This window comes from Mustelus asterias, chromosome 18 (genome assembly GCF_964213995.1).
Source record: "Mustelus asterias chromosome 18, sMusAst1.hap1.1, whole genome shotgun sequence".
Taxonomy (NCBI): Eukaryota; Metazoa; Chordata; class Chondrichthyes; order Carcharhiniformes; family Triakidae; genus Mustelus; species Mustelus asterias.
The window spans coordinates 83,597,870-83,616,033 of record NC_135818.1 but is presented as its reverse complement, the minus strand read 5'-3'; the positions used below and the strand labels follow the sequence as shown (position 1 = coordinate 83,616,033).

The window sequence follows — 18,164 nt, the reverse complement described above, 5'->3', positions numbered from 1 at the left end:
TGTATGCCCTGTTTGTGAACACATCCCTTCACTCACCTGAAGAAGGAGCAATGGTCCGAAAGCTCGTGCTACCAAATAAACCTGTTTACTTTAACCTGGTGACTTCTTACTGTGATGTCAAAGATATTGGATTTTCATTCTGCAATGCAGACATCTCAGATAATGGTCATGATCCTATCGGATAAAGAACTATATGCTAAGAAACGACTTTTGAATGGACTACCTCGCATTAAGTTGATCTCTTTCTATGCCCTAGCTATGACTGTAACACTACATTCTGCACTCCTTTCCTTCTCTATGAATGGTATGCTTTGGCGGTATAGCATGCAAGAAACAGTACTTTTCACTGTATACTAATACATGTGGCAAATCAAATCAGAAAGCAAACATGTCACTTGATGGGCCCAGAGGAACCTCGACATCAAGGCAATCATTCATCTCACCTATGGAATTCAGTTATTTTGTCCATTTTTGGATGAAGATTGTAATGATGTTTGGAGCCCAAACTGATGTTCTTTGAGCAGTTTTTTTCCTTTGAATAAGTGCTGCTTAATAGCACTGTCAATGACATTCCATCACTTTGCTGATGATCGAGAGTAGTCTGGGGTAGATTGGATTTGTCCTTTTTGTGGACAGGATTGAAATCTAGTCAATTTTCTATATTATCAGATAGATGCCAGTGCTGTACCTTTACTAAGACAGTTCTGCTCGGGGCATGGCTCAGTCTCGAGCAAAAGCTGGATATTATCCAGGCCCATAGTCTTTTCTGTATAGAGTGCCTTCAGCCATATCATTGAGGATAGGGATGTTTGTGGAGGTTCGTAGTTTAATTGTCTATCAGTATTCATGACTGGATGTGGCAGGACTGTACAGCTTTGATCTGATTCACTGACTGTGGGAATGCTTTGCTTTACTGGATGCTGCTTCCACTGATTATCATGTGAGTAGTTCTATATTGTGGCTTCACCAAGTTGGCACCTCAATTGACCTACGTTGGCTTTGTGTTTGGCAAGGCCTCCCTCTTCCCCTCTTCCTATTTCTGTAACCCCTTACAACCCTTTAACATCTGTTCTGCCGATTCTGGACTTTTGCACATCTCTGACTTGTGGGCGATCACTTTCAGTTGTCAAAGCCCCAAGCTCTGGAATTCCCCCTAAACAGCTTGGCCTCTTTCTTTTTTTGCTCCTTTAAGATGCTCCTAAAAAAACTTATCCCTTTAATCAAGCTCAGGAGATGTAATGGCAAATGTCACTGGACTAGTAATCCAGGAGCCCCAATGCTCTAAGTACATGGGTTTAAATCCCACCATGGCAGCAGGTGGATTTAAATGTAATTTTTAAAAGTAAGCTGGAATTGAAAGCAAGCTTCCATAAAACTATCATTGTCATAAAAAACCCATCTAGTTCACTAATGTCCTTTAGGGAAGGAAATCTGCGATCCAGAGCCACAGCAATGTAACTGCTCTCAAGGACAACTGGGGAGGGTCAACAAATGCTGGCCTTGCCAGCAATACACATATCCTGTGAAAGAGAAAAAAGAGAAAAAAAGCTTTTGTCCTATCATCTTTTTAGATGGTTCAGGGTCATGTTTTGTTTGGAAGGCTCCTGTGAAGTACTTAAAGATATTGTAATATATGAAGGGAGCTATATATAAGCAGCTTGTTGATCCACTGAAGCTACCAGTCTTACTGCTGTAAATATCAAAGTGTCCTTGCGCTGTTTTCCTATCACAGCTGAGCAGAAGCCACAACTGTTTTCAAAAAGTGCAGAAAGTTGTCAGGGGTGGGAAGTAGGAAATGCAATAATTGAAAAAAAATCACCATTAAAATTTAGTGTGTTCTAGACAGTGGTTCCCAACCACTGTGCCATGGCACACTTGTGTGCCATGAAGACCTCTAAGTGTGCTGTGAAAAATGATTCAGAATGATTCAAAATTCATGTAGTTAAACTAAAACTAACTTCGTCTTCAGGTCTGTGGTTGGCATCTTCAAGACCCAGTTGTCTTGGGCCTTTGTACGTGCACCAGCTGAGGAAGAATGCACATGTGTGGTTTAAATTTTTTGTGTTGGTTAGGCACATTGTTATGGTTCAGGTCAGAAACTCCAAAGCGTTTTATGAAGCTTGCCTGACTCATAAGTTTTGCATCTTGAATTTGGCTAGGTAAGCATGATATGTTCCACTTCAGGTGTAGTTCAAAAGACCCACTAGGGAGCTTTTATCAAACAAAGTTTATTTAAGAATATAGTTAAGAAAATTAGCAATAACTTCTATCAATTATAACCAAGAAACAAAACAACCACTATAATGTATAACCCTTAACAAAGATATCTAATGTGTTCTAAACAAACCAAAACCCTTGCCATAGACAAAACCATTTAATCAGGTTCAATGCAGCAAAGTCTACTGCTCACATGATAATGGAAATTGAGTCCTTTGGTTGAAGTCTACAGTTCTTTGGATTCAGTCTGAGCAGTTTGAAGACGAGACCGCTTCCCAAAACACCAGAGACACTCTGGTCCTGCCCCAACAATAGCAGATTTTCACCCTTTAGGAAAACATTTTGTTTTCAGCTAACCAACAGAATTTTCAAAACAACAGGGAGAGGGGGAAAACACTTCTTTTTAGCTCGCTGTCCCTTCTAAAACTAAAACCTGCAGCACCAAACTGAAAATGAAAAAAACTGTCCAAAAACACATGATCGTTCTTCTAACAATGTGGGATTATAACACTAATCCCAGAGTAAACACAAACAACTCCATTTAAGCCACTTAAGTAGCAATAAAAGGACATTTCCAGTCAAATCGACAACAATGACATCACTGAAGCTGTGAGCTAAGAAACCACTGAAGCTGTGAGAGCAACAGAAATCATGTCCTTTTAAAAAAACCTTTCTAAAAGGTACACTAACGTCACAACATGTGCATGACCAACAAGACTGGGAGCTGAAGCCAAAGGTCCCATGTGCCTGCACAAAAAGCAAAAACTCAAAAGGCACCAAAACCTTGGGAGAAGTAAGAGATCGGTAGAGGTTTAAAAAAACAGGCGAAAAGACAGGGAAAAGTTAAAAACTAAGTTTCCAGTGAGGGAAGAAGACAGAGAAAATAGGAGCTGTGCCTCAAAATAATTTAATAGTGTAGAGGTGTGCCATGGAGAATTCCGTTCTGCGAGTCGTGCCTGCCCCGATTCCAGGGTGGGTGTGCTGGTAAAATCCCGGCCACTGTGTATTTCTGTTTTCATTTGGATTTCAAACATCGTGTTTTGCTTTTGGATAATTGCTTTGGCAACTTTTTAAAAAAAACTATCTTTGCTCCAGATATGAATTAACACACCTAGTTTCCCAATCACCAGAGCTCCTTCCCAATCGTTAGTGACTCAATTAACTGCAACTGCAAGTCTGTAAAGGTAATCTGGAGTGACTCACCTACTTTGGAGGTTGATGAAGGTCCCCACCTACTGTTAACCTATCTTCTCTATCATGGGCATTGACTCATCTGTTAGTCTGTACAATCTGTTTTTATTCCAAATACTCCAGCACTGTCTATATTTTCATTTTACTTCCTCCATTTCTTTGACATTGTTCAGCTTTTTCTCCAGATGCCGCAGCTCGAGACCAGACCTTGTTATGTTGTCACTGCCACTGTGATCTGCTCTGACCAGAAAATAATTTTTTTGAATGGGGGTGGAGGAGAAAATGTGCATCCTGACTTCCCCCGATAACCTATTACCACCTTGCTTACCAAGAATCTATCCACTTCTGTCCTAAAAATATTCAAAGACTGCTTTCACAGTCTTCTCAGGAAGAGAGTTCCAAAGTCTCATGACCTTCTGAGAGAAAAAACTTTGCTCCATCTTTGTTTTAAATTAACAAACCCTTATTTTTAAACTGTGACCCCTAATTCTAGATTCTGCTGCTAGAGGAAGCATCCTCTCCACATTCACCCTGCCAAGAGCCCTCAGGATCTTGTCTGTTTCAATAGTTGCCTCCTCTTTCTAAACTGTAGCAGATACAAGATTAGCTTGTCCAACCTTTCTCCAAAAGGCAACTCGCCCATTCCAGACATTAGTCGGGTAACCCTTTGAACTGCTTCCAAAGCATTTCCATCCTTCCTTAAATAAGCATTCCAAACTTGGTCTCATTAGTGCTTTGTATAACTGAAGTATAACCTCCCTATCTTCATATTTAATTCCCCTTGTAATGAATGATATTCAATTAGCTTTCCTAATTACTTGCTGTACCTGCATGCTAGCCTTTTGGGATTCATGCAGTAAGGCACTCTGATCTCTCTGCATCACAGAACTCTGCAATCTCTCTCCATCTCTATTGTTCCTCCTGCCAAATGACAATTTACATTTTCCCACATCATATACTCCATCTGCCAGATCTTTGCCCACTCACCTAACCAGTATATACATTTTTGTAGCCTCCTTAGGGCCCCTTCACAACTTTCTTTCCTACTGTCATCAGCAAATTTGGCAACCATCCCATCCACCCTTTCATCCAAATCATTCAGATACATTTGTGAAAACTTGAGGTCCAGCACTGATCCTGATGGCACACCAATCGTTCCATCATCTCAACCTGAAAAGACCTATTTATGCCTACTCTCTGCTTCCTGTTTAATCCCTATACCATGAGCTTTTATTTTCTGCAATAACTTTTGATGTGGCACTTTATCAAATGCCTTCAGGAAATCTAAGTACAGTACACCTACCGGCTCCCCTTTATCCACAGTATATGTTACTTCCTCAAAGAATTCCAATAAGTTGATTAAGCATGATTTCCATTTCACAAAACCATGTTGACTCTGCCTGATTGCCTTGAACTTATCCAAGTGTCCTGCTATTTTTTAATAACAGCTGATAATTTCCCTATGACAAATGTCTATGACTAACGTCTCTGTAGTTTCCAGATTTCTGTCTCCCTCCCATTTTGAATAATGGAGTTACGTTTGTTATTTTCCAATCTATTGGGACCTTCCTCAAATATAGGGAGTTTTGGAAAATTAAAACCAATGCATCTCTCTCTCGCCATCACTTTTAAGACCCTAGAATGAAGTCCACCAGGACCCGGGCACTTGTCAGCCCCTCCGCTCCGATAACTTGCTCAATACCACTTCTCCGTTGATTGTAATTTTCCTGAGTTCCTCCCTCATTTCCATTTCCTGATTTATAGCTGCTTCTGGGATGTTACTTGCACATTGTGGAAAATGTTATAAAAATGATTTTAAAAATGGTTGGCTTCCCACATGACTGTAATTTAGTATAAGCGGTTTGGCAGCACCCCCCTGGCAATGGATGGATGACATGGTGACTGGCTGCCGACTATGGGTGAGACGATTCTAATGGCTGACTATGTGAAACTTAGTGCCGGTGGTGGCTGACTGCTGGTAATGAATTGTTAACGCAGAAATATGTTCCACGGCACTACAGGGATCTGCATGGAAAATTGCTGGAGAGTATATACAGATGCGTAGAGAAAGCAAGAATTATTTTCCATTGGAGAAGGAATCTTATGCATGCTGTACAATATCTTCACTTCCTAGCCATATCCTCACTGGTGAACATGGAGTGGCTGAGGAAGCACAAAGAGTACTGTTAGTAATAAGGGAGGTGGGGTTATCCTTGGTGTTCCTCTAGAAGATCCTGTAATAATGATAAAGTAATTCGAAAGTGGATTGAGAGTTCTGGATGTTTCCTGATTTCACGCCTTGCTCCAATTTTAAGATTATGCCCTCTTTTTCTGGATTTCCTCTCCAGAGGAAATAATTTTGCTGTATCTATCCTATTAATTCCTTTTATTATTTTAAACATGTCAACTAGACCACCCTCTGCCTTCTTAACTCAAATGAATACAACCTGACTTCATTATTTGACCATTTAAGCCCCATAATTATTCTGGTGAATTTGCACACCAAAGCCAATCTTTCTTGACTTGCGGTGTCCAAAACCTCAAGTGAAGCGTTACTTCCTCCCATTTGTATTCTAGTTTGTTTAAAATGAAGGTCAATGATGTTGTTCTTAGAACAGCAAAGGTTGAGCGGAGGAATTTTCAAAATAAGGACTATAATGAAAGTAAATGAGGAGAAACTATTTTCACTGCCAAAATGGTTTTTGGCAGTGAAAAGGATGTAGATTTAAGGTAATTAGCAAAACAACCAGAGATGCATTATTATCTTGAATACACTACCTTGAAAGGGTGGTTGAAGCGGATTCAGTGGTAACTGTCAAAAGAGAACTGCCTTAATACTTGTCATCAGCTGTTCCTCAATTCGAGGATGACATCAACTGAGGGCCGCTTGCTTCTGCCGTGGGCTGTCTTTTGATTGCAGTAAGAAGTTTAACAACACCAGGTTAAAGTCCAACAGGTTTATTTGGTAGCAAAAGCCACACAAGCTTTGTGTGGCTTTTGCTACCAAATAAACCTGTTGGACTTTAACCTGGTGTTGTTAAACTTCTTACTGTGTTTACCCCAGTCCAACACCGGCATCTCCACATCATGTCTTGTGATTAAACAGGCCAATTCTCAAAGTGCCTACCTTTGGGCACATGGGACTAGAATTTCCACAAGGTAGTGGGCATCCGAAGTGTAAGATTTGCTTCCTTTTCAGTGCGAGGGGAAAGAACAGGGTGTGAGAGATTGGATCGCTCTTTCAAACAACTGGCACAGGCATGGTGGACTGAATGGCCTCCTTTATTCATTGATTCTTTTGCACCTGTATGCCAAATTTGTGTAAAAATGAAGGATATGCATTTCCAGTGTTTTTCACAACTCAGGCTCTCCCCAAAGTGCTTTTCAGTCAATGAAATACTTTTGAGGCATAGTCACTGTTGTATATAGGAAATGCAGTCCAAGTTATGCACAGCAATCTCTACAGCCATTTGATACTGACCAGATTATTTCTATTTTTTTATTCATTCAAGGTATGACAGCTCCACTGGCTAGGCCAGCATTTATTGATGAGCTACCTCTTGAACCCCTGCAATGTGAGGTAGATACACCCACAATGCTGTTAGGGTTCCAGGATTTTGACCTAGCGACAGTGATATATTTCCAAGTCAGGATGGTGGATGGCTTGGACGGGAGCTTCTAGGTGGTGGTGTTCCCATTTCTTTGCTGCCCTTGTCCTTTTAGAGTGCAGTGGTCTCGAGGATTAGAAAATGCTTTTGAAAGAGCTTTGCTGAGTTCTTGCAGTTTATCTTTAGATGGTGCACACTGCTGCCACAGTGCATTGGTGGTGGAGGGAGTGAATAATTGTGGATGGGGTTCCAATCAAGCAGGCAGCTTTGTCCTGGTATCGAGTTTCCTGAGTGTTATTGGACTCATCTAGGCAAGTGGAGAGTATCCCATCACACTTTTGACGCGTCTTGTGGATTGTGGAAAGGCTTTGGGGGAGTTGGGAGGTGGGATACTCACCACAGGATTTCCAGTCTCTGATGTGTTCTTGTATCCACAGTATTTTTTTGGCTCGCCCAATTAAGTTTCTGGCCAATGGTAACCCAAAGGTGGGGGATTCAGCAATGGCAAGTCATTGAATGTCAAGGAGCAATGGTTGGAGATATTTGATTTGATTTATTATTGTCACACGTATTAGTATATGGTGAAGAGTATTGTTTCTTGCGCACTCTTCAGACAAAGCATATTGTTCATGGGGAAGGAAAGGAGAAAGTACAGAATGTAGTGTTACAGTCATAGCTAGAGTGTAGAAAAAGATCAACTTAATGTGAGGTAGGTCCATTCAGACGTCTGATGGCAACAGGGAAGAAGCTATTCTTGAGTCGGTTTGGTAGGTGTCCTCAGACTTCTGTATCTTTTTTCCCGACGGAAGGTGAGAGTATGTCTGAGGTGTGTGGGGTCCTTAATTATGCTGGCTGCATTTCCGAGGCAGTGGGAAGTGTAGACAGAGTCCGTGAATGGGAGGCTGGTTTGTGTGATGGACTGGGATTCGTTCATGAGTCTTTGTAGTTTCTTGCGGTACAAGACAGAGCAGGAGCCGTACCAAGCTGTGATACAACCAGAAAGAATGCTTTATATGATGCATCTGTAAAAGTTGGTGAGAGTCGTAGTGGACATGCCAAATTTCCTTAGGCCTTCTGAGAAAGTAGAAGCATTGGCAGGTTTTCTTAACTATAGTGTTGGCATGGGGACCAGGTTAGGTTGTTGGCGATCTGGACACCAAAAAACTTGAAGCTGTCAACCTTTTCTACTTTGTCCTCTTTGATGTAGACAGGAGCATGCCCTCCACTACACTTCCTGAAGTCGGTGACTACCTCCTTCATTTTTTTGACATTGAGGGAGAGATTATTGTCGTCACACCAGTTTACTAGATTTTCTATCTCTTTCCTGTACTCCATCTCATCATTGTTTGAGATCCGACACACTACAATGGTGTCATCAGCAAATTTGAAAATCGAGTTGGAGGGGAATTTGGCCCCAATCATAAGTGTATAAGGAGTATAGTAAGGGGCTGAGAATACAGCCTTGTGGGGCACCAGTGTTGAGAATGATCGTGAAGGAGGTGTTGTTACCTATCCTTACTGATTGCGGTAACAATAACCCCTGCTCTTCTTTGAACCAATGCCAAGGGATCTTTTGTGTTCACCTGAGGGGGAAGATGGGTCCTCATTTTATGTCAAATCCGAAAGACACCACCTTTGACAGTGCAGCTCTCCTTCAATCCTGCACTGAGTGTATCAGCCCTGATTGCTGTGCTCAGTTGATGTGCTCAAATACTGTACATTGCTCATTGGCAGCTCCTGTAGGAAATCAGTCATACTAAAATGGAGCAGGGAATAGGGTCGTCAACATGAAATAGGGTTGCCAACTGTGATTAAATTTATTCCTGGAGGCTTTGCCACATAACTTGCCCCATTGGTTGGCCAACACATCCATCCTTCTGATGCATTGCCTTCCTGTGCCAAATCGATGAGTGCATGACTATCAGACAGGAGGACTTTTACCCCCAATTATCATTTTTTAAATATCTGGTCAAGAGAAATGTTCAAAGGACATGACAGAATTTTTTAAAGTCCCACTGATTTTTCTCCAGGGTTTTGCGCACAACCATGTGCTGGTTGGAGAGTGATCTTCAATTCCTGGCCAAATCCAGCCGTGTAAGAAGTCTCACAACAATCCAGCCCTATCCTGGAGAGTGGGTAACCTCCCCTCTCGCTCCATGGTTCCCGCGGCGCCTTTTCCAGCATTTTCCAGCCCTCGCGCCACGCCAGCCAGAGGACAACAACCTGCCCGGGCCGGGCGCTTGACCAATCATAGGGCGCCGAGGCGGCCTGGCCAATCGCAAGAGGAGAAGGAGGAGGGCGCGGCCGGACGGACCAATCGGGTCTGTTGTAGCGAGGGGGGGGGGATGGATGATTGGACGAATCAGAGGCCCGAGGGGGGGGAGCGTGGAGAGCCAATGAGAGGAGCCGGTTGCCAAGGGGTGTCAAGGCAACGGGTCGGAGCGTGCGGCTGGGGCGGCGCGCGCGTTGGAACCCTGCAGCGTTTCAAATGTCGGTTCAAACCAAACAACCGTTAATGCAGCTCGAGCGCCAGTGAAGAACCGGCTGAGGGGGAGGAACTACCCATTCAACTCCGACTTAACGCGGGCGGCGATGGAGTGGCGAGAAGGTTCCTGCGGCCCGAATGGAGGTGAATGATTGTACGCACTGTTCCTCATCAGCAATTATAAATCCTCTGTGTGTGTTTTTAAAAAGTTCCCCAGCCCCACCTCTGGCCTTTTAGCAGGTTGCTGTGTGCGAGCCGCCAGGATGCCGCCGGGTCCTAGCGCCCTTCCTCAACTCGCGGCATGAAATGCTTTGGGTCTGAAGGCTCCTCGAGATGACTTTCCAGTTTGATTTGAACGTAAACATGAACCAAGCAAGAGAAAACTTTCCTTGTTACGTTCAAACTAAACTCGATAGTGTGAACAAATTTGGAGTTTTAAAAAAAACTTGGGTGTGTTCGTATTTTAGATTTTAGGGGTGGCACAGTGGGTTAGCACTGCTGCCTCTCAGCGCCAGGGACCCGGGTTTGATTCCCGGCTTGGGTCATTGTGTGGAGTTTGTATATTTTTCCCGTGTCTGCATGGGTTTCCTCCCGGTGCTCCGGTTTCCTCCCACAGTCCAAAGATGCGCGGGTTAGGTTGATTGGCCATGCTAAAATTGCCCCTTAGTGTCCTGAGATGCGTAGGTTGGAGGGATTAGTGGGTAAATATGTAGGGATATGGGTGTTGGGCCTGGGTGGGATTGTGGTCGGTGCAGACTCGATGGGCCAAATGGCCTCTTTCTGCACTGTAGGGTTTCTATGATTCTATGAAGGCGTGAACAAATATGACTCTTGTGATTACATTCAAACAAGACTCCAAAATATAGGCAAATCTAAATCTTAAAGAAAAACCCAAGTACCTTTTAACAAAAGTTGATGAACAATAATATTAGCAAAGTAAGTCTTAAAAATAAAACCCAAATATCTTTAAGAGTTGTTGAACAATATAATATTGGCAAAACCTTTTGAGAAGTTTAAATGACATCTGTAATCTAATTCAGATAATGTCATTCAACAAAAATGTTTCCTATACTTGCACAGGTGCTGAGGATTTCCAACATTTTCTGTTTTAACTTTAATCACATTGACAGGTGCTGAGTATAGTGATTCAAATCCTTTAAGTCTTTAAACTTTTATAATTGAAAAAATGCTTTTTAAAATTTAAAACTGATCATTAAAAGGGAGGCACAGGAAAATGATCCAATGCCGCAGATCTTCTGAAAAATTACAAGGCTGGGTAAACAATCATTTCCCAAAAGTAAACTGTCGCATGATGGAATTTTTCAGAAAAATAGTTGTCAGATGCTTTTAATGAAAAGGATCTATGCTTACTTTGGGTTTTTTAACCCCTATTTTGATGGGTAATGTGAGTGATCTGGCACTGATTTTTACACATTTAAATTTCCACACCCAAGGTAGATGTGTTGTTAGAAATAGACGCAAATAATAGCAATGCCACAGAAGAAAACATGAAGATAAATTTCCATGAGTAGATCTTTGGTGATAATTACAGAATGATGTTTGCCACTCTTACATAGAATGTGAATTTAAGAGAATTTGTATATGTGGTTGGTAAAATGCCAAGCATAAAACACATTTGAATATGCTTTAGCTCTAGGTGCCGCTCATTGTGGTTGGAAATGGTTTGTAATCATTGCAGAGTTTCAACAGAGTTGGGAATGTTAGGGTGATTTGAATTTGAGAGGAAATGCAATCCCTGACAAAATAATTCTTTCCTCCCCAGTAATTCACTGTGGTTTCTTGTATGGTGACGTCTTACCCAAGCTCAACCGAAGTTTGCTTCTGGAAGCTTTCTCTCTTCACAAATGTTGCCAGACCTGCTGAGTTTTTCCAGCATCCTCTGTTCTTGTTTCCGATTCCAACAACTGCTGTATTTTGCTTATTTTATTGAACTGATATGGGAAATAGATTCTATTTTTTCTAACAATGTTTTCTGGTGTACAGAAATAAGAGTGTTTACTTTTAAAACTGTTTTCTTTTAAAAACTGGAGTGCATGCGCGTTTCTTCCCAATTGTAAACAACTAAGGAATGGGGCAGGGTGTTCATGCATCATGTTCAGAGCAAAGGTTGTGTTGGACTAATATAAATTGGGCTTGGAATTTTATTTGCTTTGCGTAGCAAGTGGAGTTACATTGGACAGATTTTTATTTGATAAATAAGAATACAATGTATATTTTCCTTTTGCTATTGTGATGAAACTAAAAGAATATTCCACTGAAACATCAGAAAATTAGTGCATCTTAGTTATTCTTTCAAGTATTTGTCTAAATACACTTTTTAGACTGAGCCTGGGAACAGAAACTTGTGTAAATAAAATCCAAATGTAATGACATGAAATTTCCACTTGAGTAACATGAATGAGGCATTCTTGGCCACAATATCAGATGGTGAGTGAGACAAGTGAGTGAGGTATCTTATTTAATATTGGGTAAGGGTCATGTAACAGTTGAGTTTGAGTCTAACCCTTTTGAGTTTGATTACATTTTGGGCAAGGTGAGCATAAGTTGTCAATGTCTTTTTTAAATAACAGTAAGAAGTTTAACAACACCAGGTTAAAGTCCAACAGGTTTATTTGGTAGCAAAAGCCACAAGCTTTCGGAGCCTTAAGCTCCTCCTTCAGGTGAGTGGGAATTCTGTTCACAAACAGGGCATATAAAGACACAAACTCAATTCACAGAATAATGGTTGGAATGCGAATACTTATAGCTAATCAAGTTTTAAAGGTACAAACAATGTGAGTGGAGAGAGCATTAAGACAGGTTAAAGAGATGTGTATTGTCACCAGACAGGACAGCCAGTGAGACTCTGCAAGTCCAGGCAAGCTGTGGAGATTACAGATAGTCTTTTTTTTAATAAACCATCACTGAAGAAATAAAATGAGTGCAACTGTGTTTGCATTTTGACATAACCAAATGAAACACTGTCTGATCAACAATTGCTTTCAACCCACTATAAAGTGATGAGGAACTGGAAGCACTCACCAAGAATATTCTTTTCCTGTATTACTTTTCCTTATAATCTGAAAGTGAATCATCTAAAGGCAATATTTTGCTGATGTTTTGAAGTAAAATAGAAATACTGTCGCCAGCAGGTTTTGCAGAGATTTTAAAAAGTAATGCATGTGCAGAGATGAGCATATGCCTTCAACATCTTTTGAATTATGATAAATTATGCCTCAAAATCTGCAGTGCTGTACATTACCTAAATTCTGAAATCATGAGCTTTTAATTAAGAAAAAGTAAAATGTAAAACGAGCTCCAAATGCATGAAGTCATGCATTCTTGCCATTTGAGTCTTAGTAGTTCTGTCACTTGCCCACCACACCCTCTTGCCTGTACACATTATCTTTCCCCCAGAGATGGAATAAGTAACAACCATCATTGTTGCTTTAGTTCTATTTATCTCTCTAGTGTTTTGAACTATATACTAAACTCCAGAGTTAGAAAATTCATGTCGAGGGGCGGCACGGTAGCACAATGGTTAGCACTGCTGCTTCACAGCTCCAGGGTCCCGGGTTCGATTCCCGGCTCGGGTCACTGTCTGTGTGGAGTTTGCACATTCTCCTCGTGTTTGCGTGGGTTTCCTCTGGGTGCTCCGGTTTCCTCCCACAGTCCAAAGATGTGCGGGTTAGGTTGATTGGCCAGGTTAAAATTGCCCCTGAGATGCGTAGGTTAGAGGGATTAGTGGGTAAATATGTGGGGGTAGGGCCTGGGTGGGATTGTGGTCGGTGCAGACTCGATGGGCCGAATGGCCTCCTTCTGCACTGTAGGGTTTCTATGATTTCTATGAATGAGCATACTGGCAAAAAGAATAATCTCTAAATTAAGATTCAAACTAACAATGTTTTATTGGATAATAAAGATTGATACTTTTCATTAGTTAAGGCATGGTTCATTATACCAGGTGCAAAGTGTGTCGATCTATCTTCACTGTAAATCCCAGGACTTCTGGGATCATCTTGTCTTGATTTCTTGAACCTGGTCTCTTGGCTCACGATGTCTTTTGAGATTTTAGCTCAGCCAACCTAACTCTAACATACATACAATTTGTTTTGCAGTTTAAGATTCCAGGCTAACACACAACTTCCTAGTCTACCTTAATTGCTGAAGTTTCCTGGCCATCTTAACTGCTGAAGCCTAGTGAGCCTATCAGTAGCAAACATGGGAACGAAACAGCCTGTGATTGGAGGAGTAGCTCCACACAGATTGTTCCATTCAAACTTACCTTTTTGACAGCCATTCTGAAGATTGATTGCAGCCAGCCCTCGGGCTGCATGGTGGCCAACCCTGCTTTAGTCGCCAGCCAAGCCCAATTCGGGTTCTAATGGCAACCCCATTACCTGTGAAAATTGCCAGTCAGCTGGCAATGTCTGACACAATCCTACCTTCTTACACTTATAAGCCTCGTAGAGTGAGAAAATTCATTTACCATGAGATTGAAAATGAACTTTTATTTGAATTACATATTGGAATGATAGATGGAATGCTCAGTATTCATCCTTGAATTCTGGAAAAGCTGGCAGGTCACATATTTCAATTAGTTAATTTATTGCAAAATATAAATCTTTGCAAATGCAATTCTCTGAAACCATCTGTTTTGATTTTTTTTTAATGGAGTGTTTTGACTTGGTGCATGTTGTGCAATTCCAGCTCCCTGTAGTTGCCTCGAAATATGATTGAATTCAGTGAATTAAGGGCGAGAAGCTACCTTTAGGCACACTCAAAATTTACCTCGAATCAAGCTTTTGATAATTTTCCCTAATGTCTCCCTTCATGGATGAGTGTTGTTTGTTTTATAATGCTTCTGTGAAATGCTTAGAATGTTTCATTATGTTCAAGGCGTTATATAAACACAAGTTCTTGCCATGCCAGAATAACTGCAGGTGGCGATACTTGATAGAATTACGTATCCAACAGGATACCTGCTTCTTGATGGCAAGGCCTTTGTTACAAGAGGTTCTTTTAGGTAAGATGAATGCTTAGGAGTATACCTTGTGATGCTTATAACAAAACAAAACTAGCATTTATATGGCACCTTCAGCTCAGTGAAATGCTGAAAGGGCTTCACGGGAGCAGTAGAGTAAGGTTGCATGCAGGCTTTTCTCATGTTTATTGTTATATTAGGCGAAGATAGATAATTGGAGAATTAATTAAGAGAATTGAACTTTTAAACCAATGGTGCGACCTGTGGAGTAGTTAGGCTGGATGAATTGCACACTCCTCCCATCCCTTTTGTAATAAAGCCTGTTGTGTTGTACATCTGTACGTAGTTATGTTTCACAAATAGTTACTGTTCAGAACCTATGCCTCTGAATAAACCTCTTAGACAGTTATAACAATATACAATTTAGCGGCAGCAGATGAAGGACCCCGAAATGTCTGAAAATAAAAAAAGAAATCATCTGCAGTCCGACCTGAAAAAAATTACATGATGGGAGACTTTCGTGAAACAATTGAAAAGCTCCATAACTGATGTGATTGAGAGGCAGAGAAGAAATCGACTGCAGCTCAAGAAGGACCCCACCATAGAACGTGGAGGTTGTGTAAATCCTGATTGAAAAGCAGAGTCGAAGAACCTAGCGACAAGCACGGAAGAGTGAGCAAATGTTAAAAAACTTTTTAAATCTTCTAAGCAGTAACCAGGCAGCACTGGAAGATGGTTCATTTTTAAGTGCATAGCCTCGGTCCAGAGCCGACGCCATAGCATGTGTTGACCATCTGATGGAAAATAAAATCAGCTACTGAATTTGATCCTCCAGCGACAGTAAAGTAATTATCTGGCCTTAATCATTTTAGCCATTTTATTTTGAGATTCTGAAATGGTTTGAGAAAACTCAGTAACCTTGGCAGTTAATCTATTACTGCAGCACCATTTAAAAGATTTGAGGCCTGCTTCTCCTGAGCTGAAAACAAAGATGGATTCAGAATCTCACGTGACAACACCATCCACCAGATACACGGTACATACTCTTGCGACTTGGCCAAAGTTGTCTACCTGATATGTTACAGGAAAGGATGTCCCGAGGCATGGTACATCGGCGAGACCAGGCAAACGCTACGACAATGGATGAATGAGCACCCCTTGGCAATCACTAGGCAGGAGTGTTCCCTTCCTGTTAGGGAACACTTCAGCAGTCAAGGGCATTAGGCCTCTGATCTTTGGGTAAGCGCTCTCCAAGGCGGCCTTCAAGACACACGACAACGCAGAATCGCAGAGCAAAAACTGATAGCCAAGTTCCGCACACATGGGAACGGCCTCAACCGGGATCTTGGGTTCATGTCACACTGTCTGTAACCTCCACGACTTGCCTGGGCTTGCAAAATCTCAGTAACTGTCCTGGCGTGAGACAATTCACACCTCTTTAACCTGTGCTTAACCCTCTCTCCACTCGCACTGTTTGTACCTGTAAAGACTTGATTACCTGTTAAGACTTGCATTCCAACCATTACCTTGTAATTGAGTTTGTGTCTATATATGCCCTGTTTGTGAAACAAATCCTGCACTCACCTGATGAAGGAGCAGCGCTCCGAAAGTTCGTGCTACCAAATAAACCTGTTGGACTTTAACCTGATGTTGTGAAACTACTTACTGTGCCTACCCCAGTCCAACGCCGGCAACTCCACAGAATGATTTGGGCAGGTGGAAGGGCCAGATCAGACTCAGAATTGGGCACTTGAGGGATTTTTACAATACAGAATTGCATCAGGATGAATAATAAAGCAGAGGCTGAGCAAGTTAATATATTGTGTTCAATTTATACAATTGCAGACTATGTGGTAGTCAGACAAGGTATTAATGTTAACTGATAAATTTGCAGAGGTAATAAAATACTTTAATCTATGGAGTAACAACATTTTGGAAAGGGCAAAGTTTTATGGAAGAATCCAAAAGCCTGGATAACCTGTGGACAAGTTGGCTGAAGACTGTGAATATGGTGATCTTAAGACTGAGCTGATACAAGACCACATTGTAATTGGGGTTTCTGACAATGCCCTTTCTGACTTGCTTCAATCCAAAGACTATTTAACTTTGGAGAAGGTGATACATATTGTCAGACAATTTGGGGTCCATCGTCAATATAGAACCATATTAAGAAGGGAAGAAAAACCATGGTACAGAACACCTCCAATGACGATACAGCTCATTAAACAATGAAATGCAAAAGATATTCCAGAAACTGTATGCAATTAAAACTCAAGATGGCGGTAAACCGTGCCAATGCGGTAGCACCAGAAAGCCTCAAAGGTGTGAACAGCATCCTGCAAGCACAGCAGAATGCTTTCACTATAAAAGGTTGGGGTACTGGGGATAAAGTGCAGATCAAAATACTGTAAACAGAGGATCACCAGCAATCTTTGCACAAAAACCCACGAATGCATTAGAAGATTCACACCAAGATGAAGAACAATGCTTCCTTGGCAAGGTTAAAGATCCCAGATATACCTTCTGGAATACTGGCATATGCATCAATGGGTACATTACTAATTTTAAGTTAGATGCAGGAGCAGATAGAGCAGTCCTGTGTGATAGAGAATCATGGTTGGTTAAACAATGTCTGCAGTCATCTACAACACAGGCTCAGTGAGGGGAGACTTCAGCCTGAGTGAGACAGAGTGAGTATATTTGGTTCAAAGTGGGAATTCAGTACATGGGGAAATAAGTGCTTTAGGTAAGGTTTACTGCAAGAAGTGTGACTTAGAATAGTGCTGGGAGTTATGATGGAAGGGAGAGAGATGCTGTACTTTCTAACTTTCTCAGCCTTCAGGAAGCAATCTTACTCTGCTACAGGAGAAGAAGCTAGTTATTTGGTGAGTATCTGTTAAGTGACTAAACCTTATTCTATTCCTAATGTTCAAAATACTCTAGCAACTGGTAGTAAGGTTATAAAATATATAACCTTAAAAGTACATTAAACGAATAAAATAGCTAATTAGAACACACATTGGATGGCAGGGCAGGTGATGAGTCACAGCTGCAGCAGGTGGGTGCTCCTGGATGTCAGTTTGATCCAGGTCAAACATGTCTGCAGGAAGTGTTTGAAATTTGAGCACCTTTGGTTCAGAGTTTATGAGCTGGAGGCTGAACTACAGACACTGCAATGCATCAGGGAGGGGAAAGTTACCTGGATTCTTTGTACCAGGATGCAGTCACACCTCTTAAGACCAGGTCTTCTGATGTGGTCAGGGGCAGGGAGTATGAGTGAAGCAGATAAGGGGGCTCAGAGGGCAGGAGCCTCAGTCTTTACAATTGTCCAACATGTTTGAGGTTTTTTTTCAGCTTGTTTGGATAAGAGTGGGGCTGCAGAGTGGATGAACTAACTGACCATGGCATCATGGTGCAGTCAACCATTCAAGTGTGGGGAGCAACAAAGAATGTGGTGGTAATTGGGGATTGTATTGTCAGAGAGATTGACACAGTTCTCTGCAATAACTACATGTCATTGGGAAAACATTAGAAGTTATATTAAAGAAATTATAGCGAGGCACTTGGACAAGTTTAAGGTAGTTGTCAACATGGTGTTGTGAAAGAGAAATCATGTTTAAACAACTTATTGCTTCCTCAAAGAACACCAATGTGTTGTGCAAAAGAGGATGTACCACAT

At 41.5% G+C, this 18,164-nt stretch overlaps 1 protein-coding gene across 3 annotated transcripts in view; it reads left to right on the top strand.

Annotated features, from left to right (window-relative positions):
* The first annotated feature begins 9,423 nt into the window (after positions 1-9,423).
* ston2 (stonin 2) overlaps positions 9,424-18,164 on the top strand; it is a 115,819-nt gene continuing 107,078 nt past the window's right edge. The window contains exon 1 of one of the 3 annotated variants that reach the window (XM_078234387.1): positions 9,424-9,645. The gene's annotated coding sequence lies outside the window, so the exon portion shown is untranslated. Of the gene's footprint in view, positions 9,656-18,164 lie in introns of all 3 variants that reach the window. The other 2 variants (XM_078234388.1, XM_078234389.1) reach the window with 2 other exon arrangements.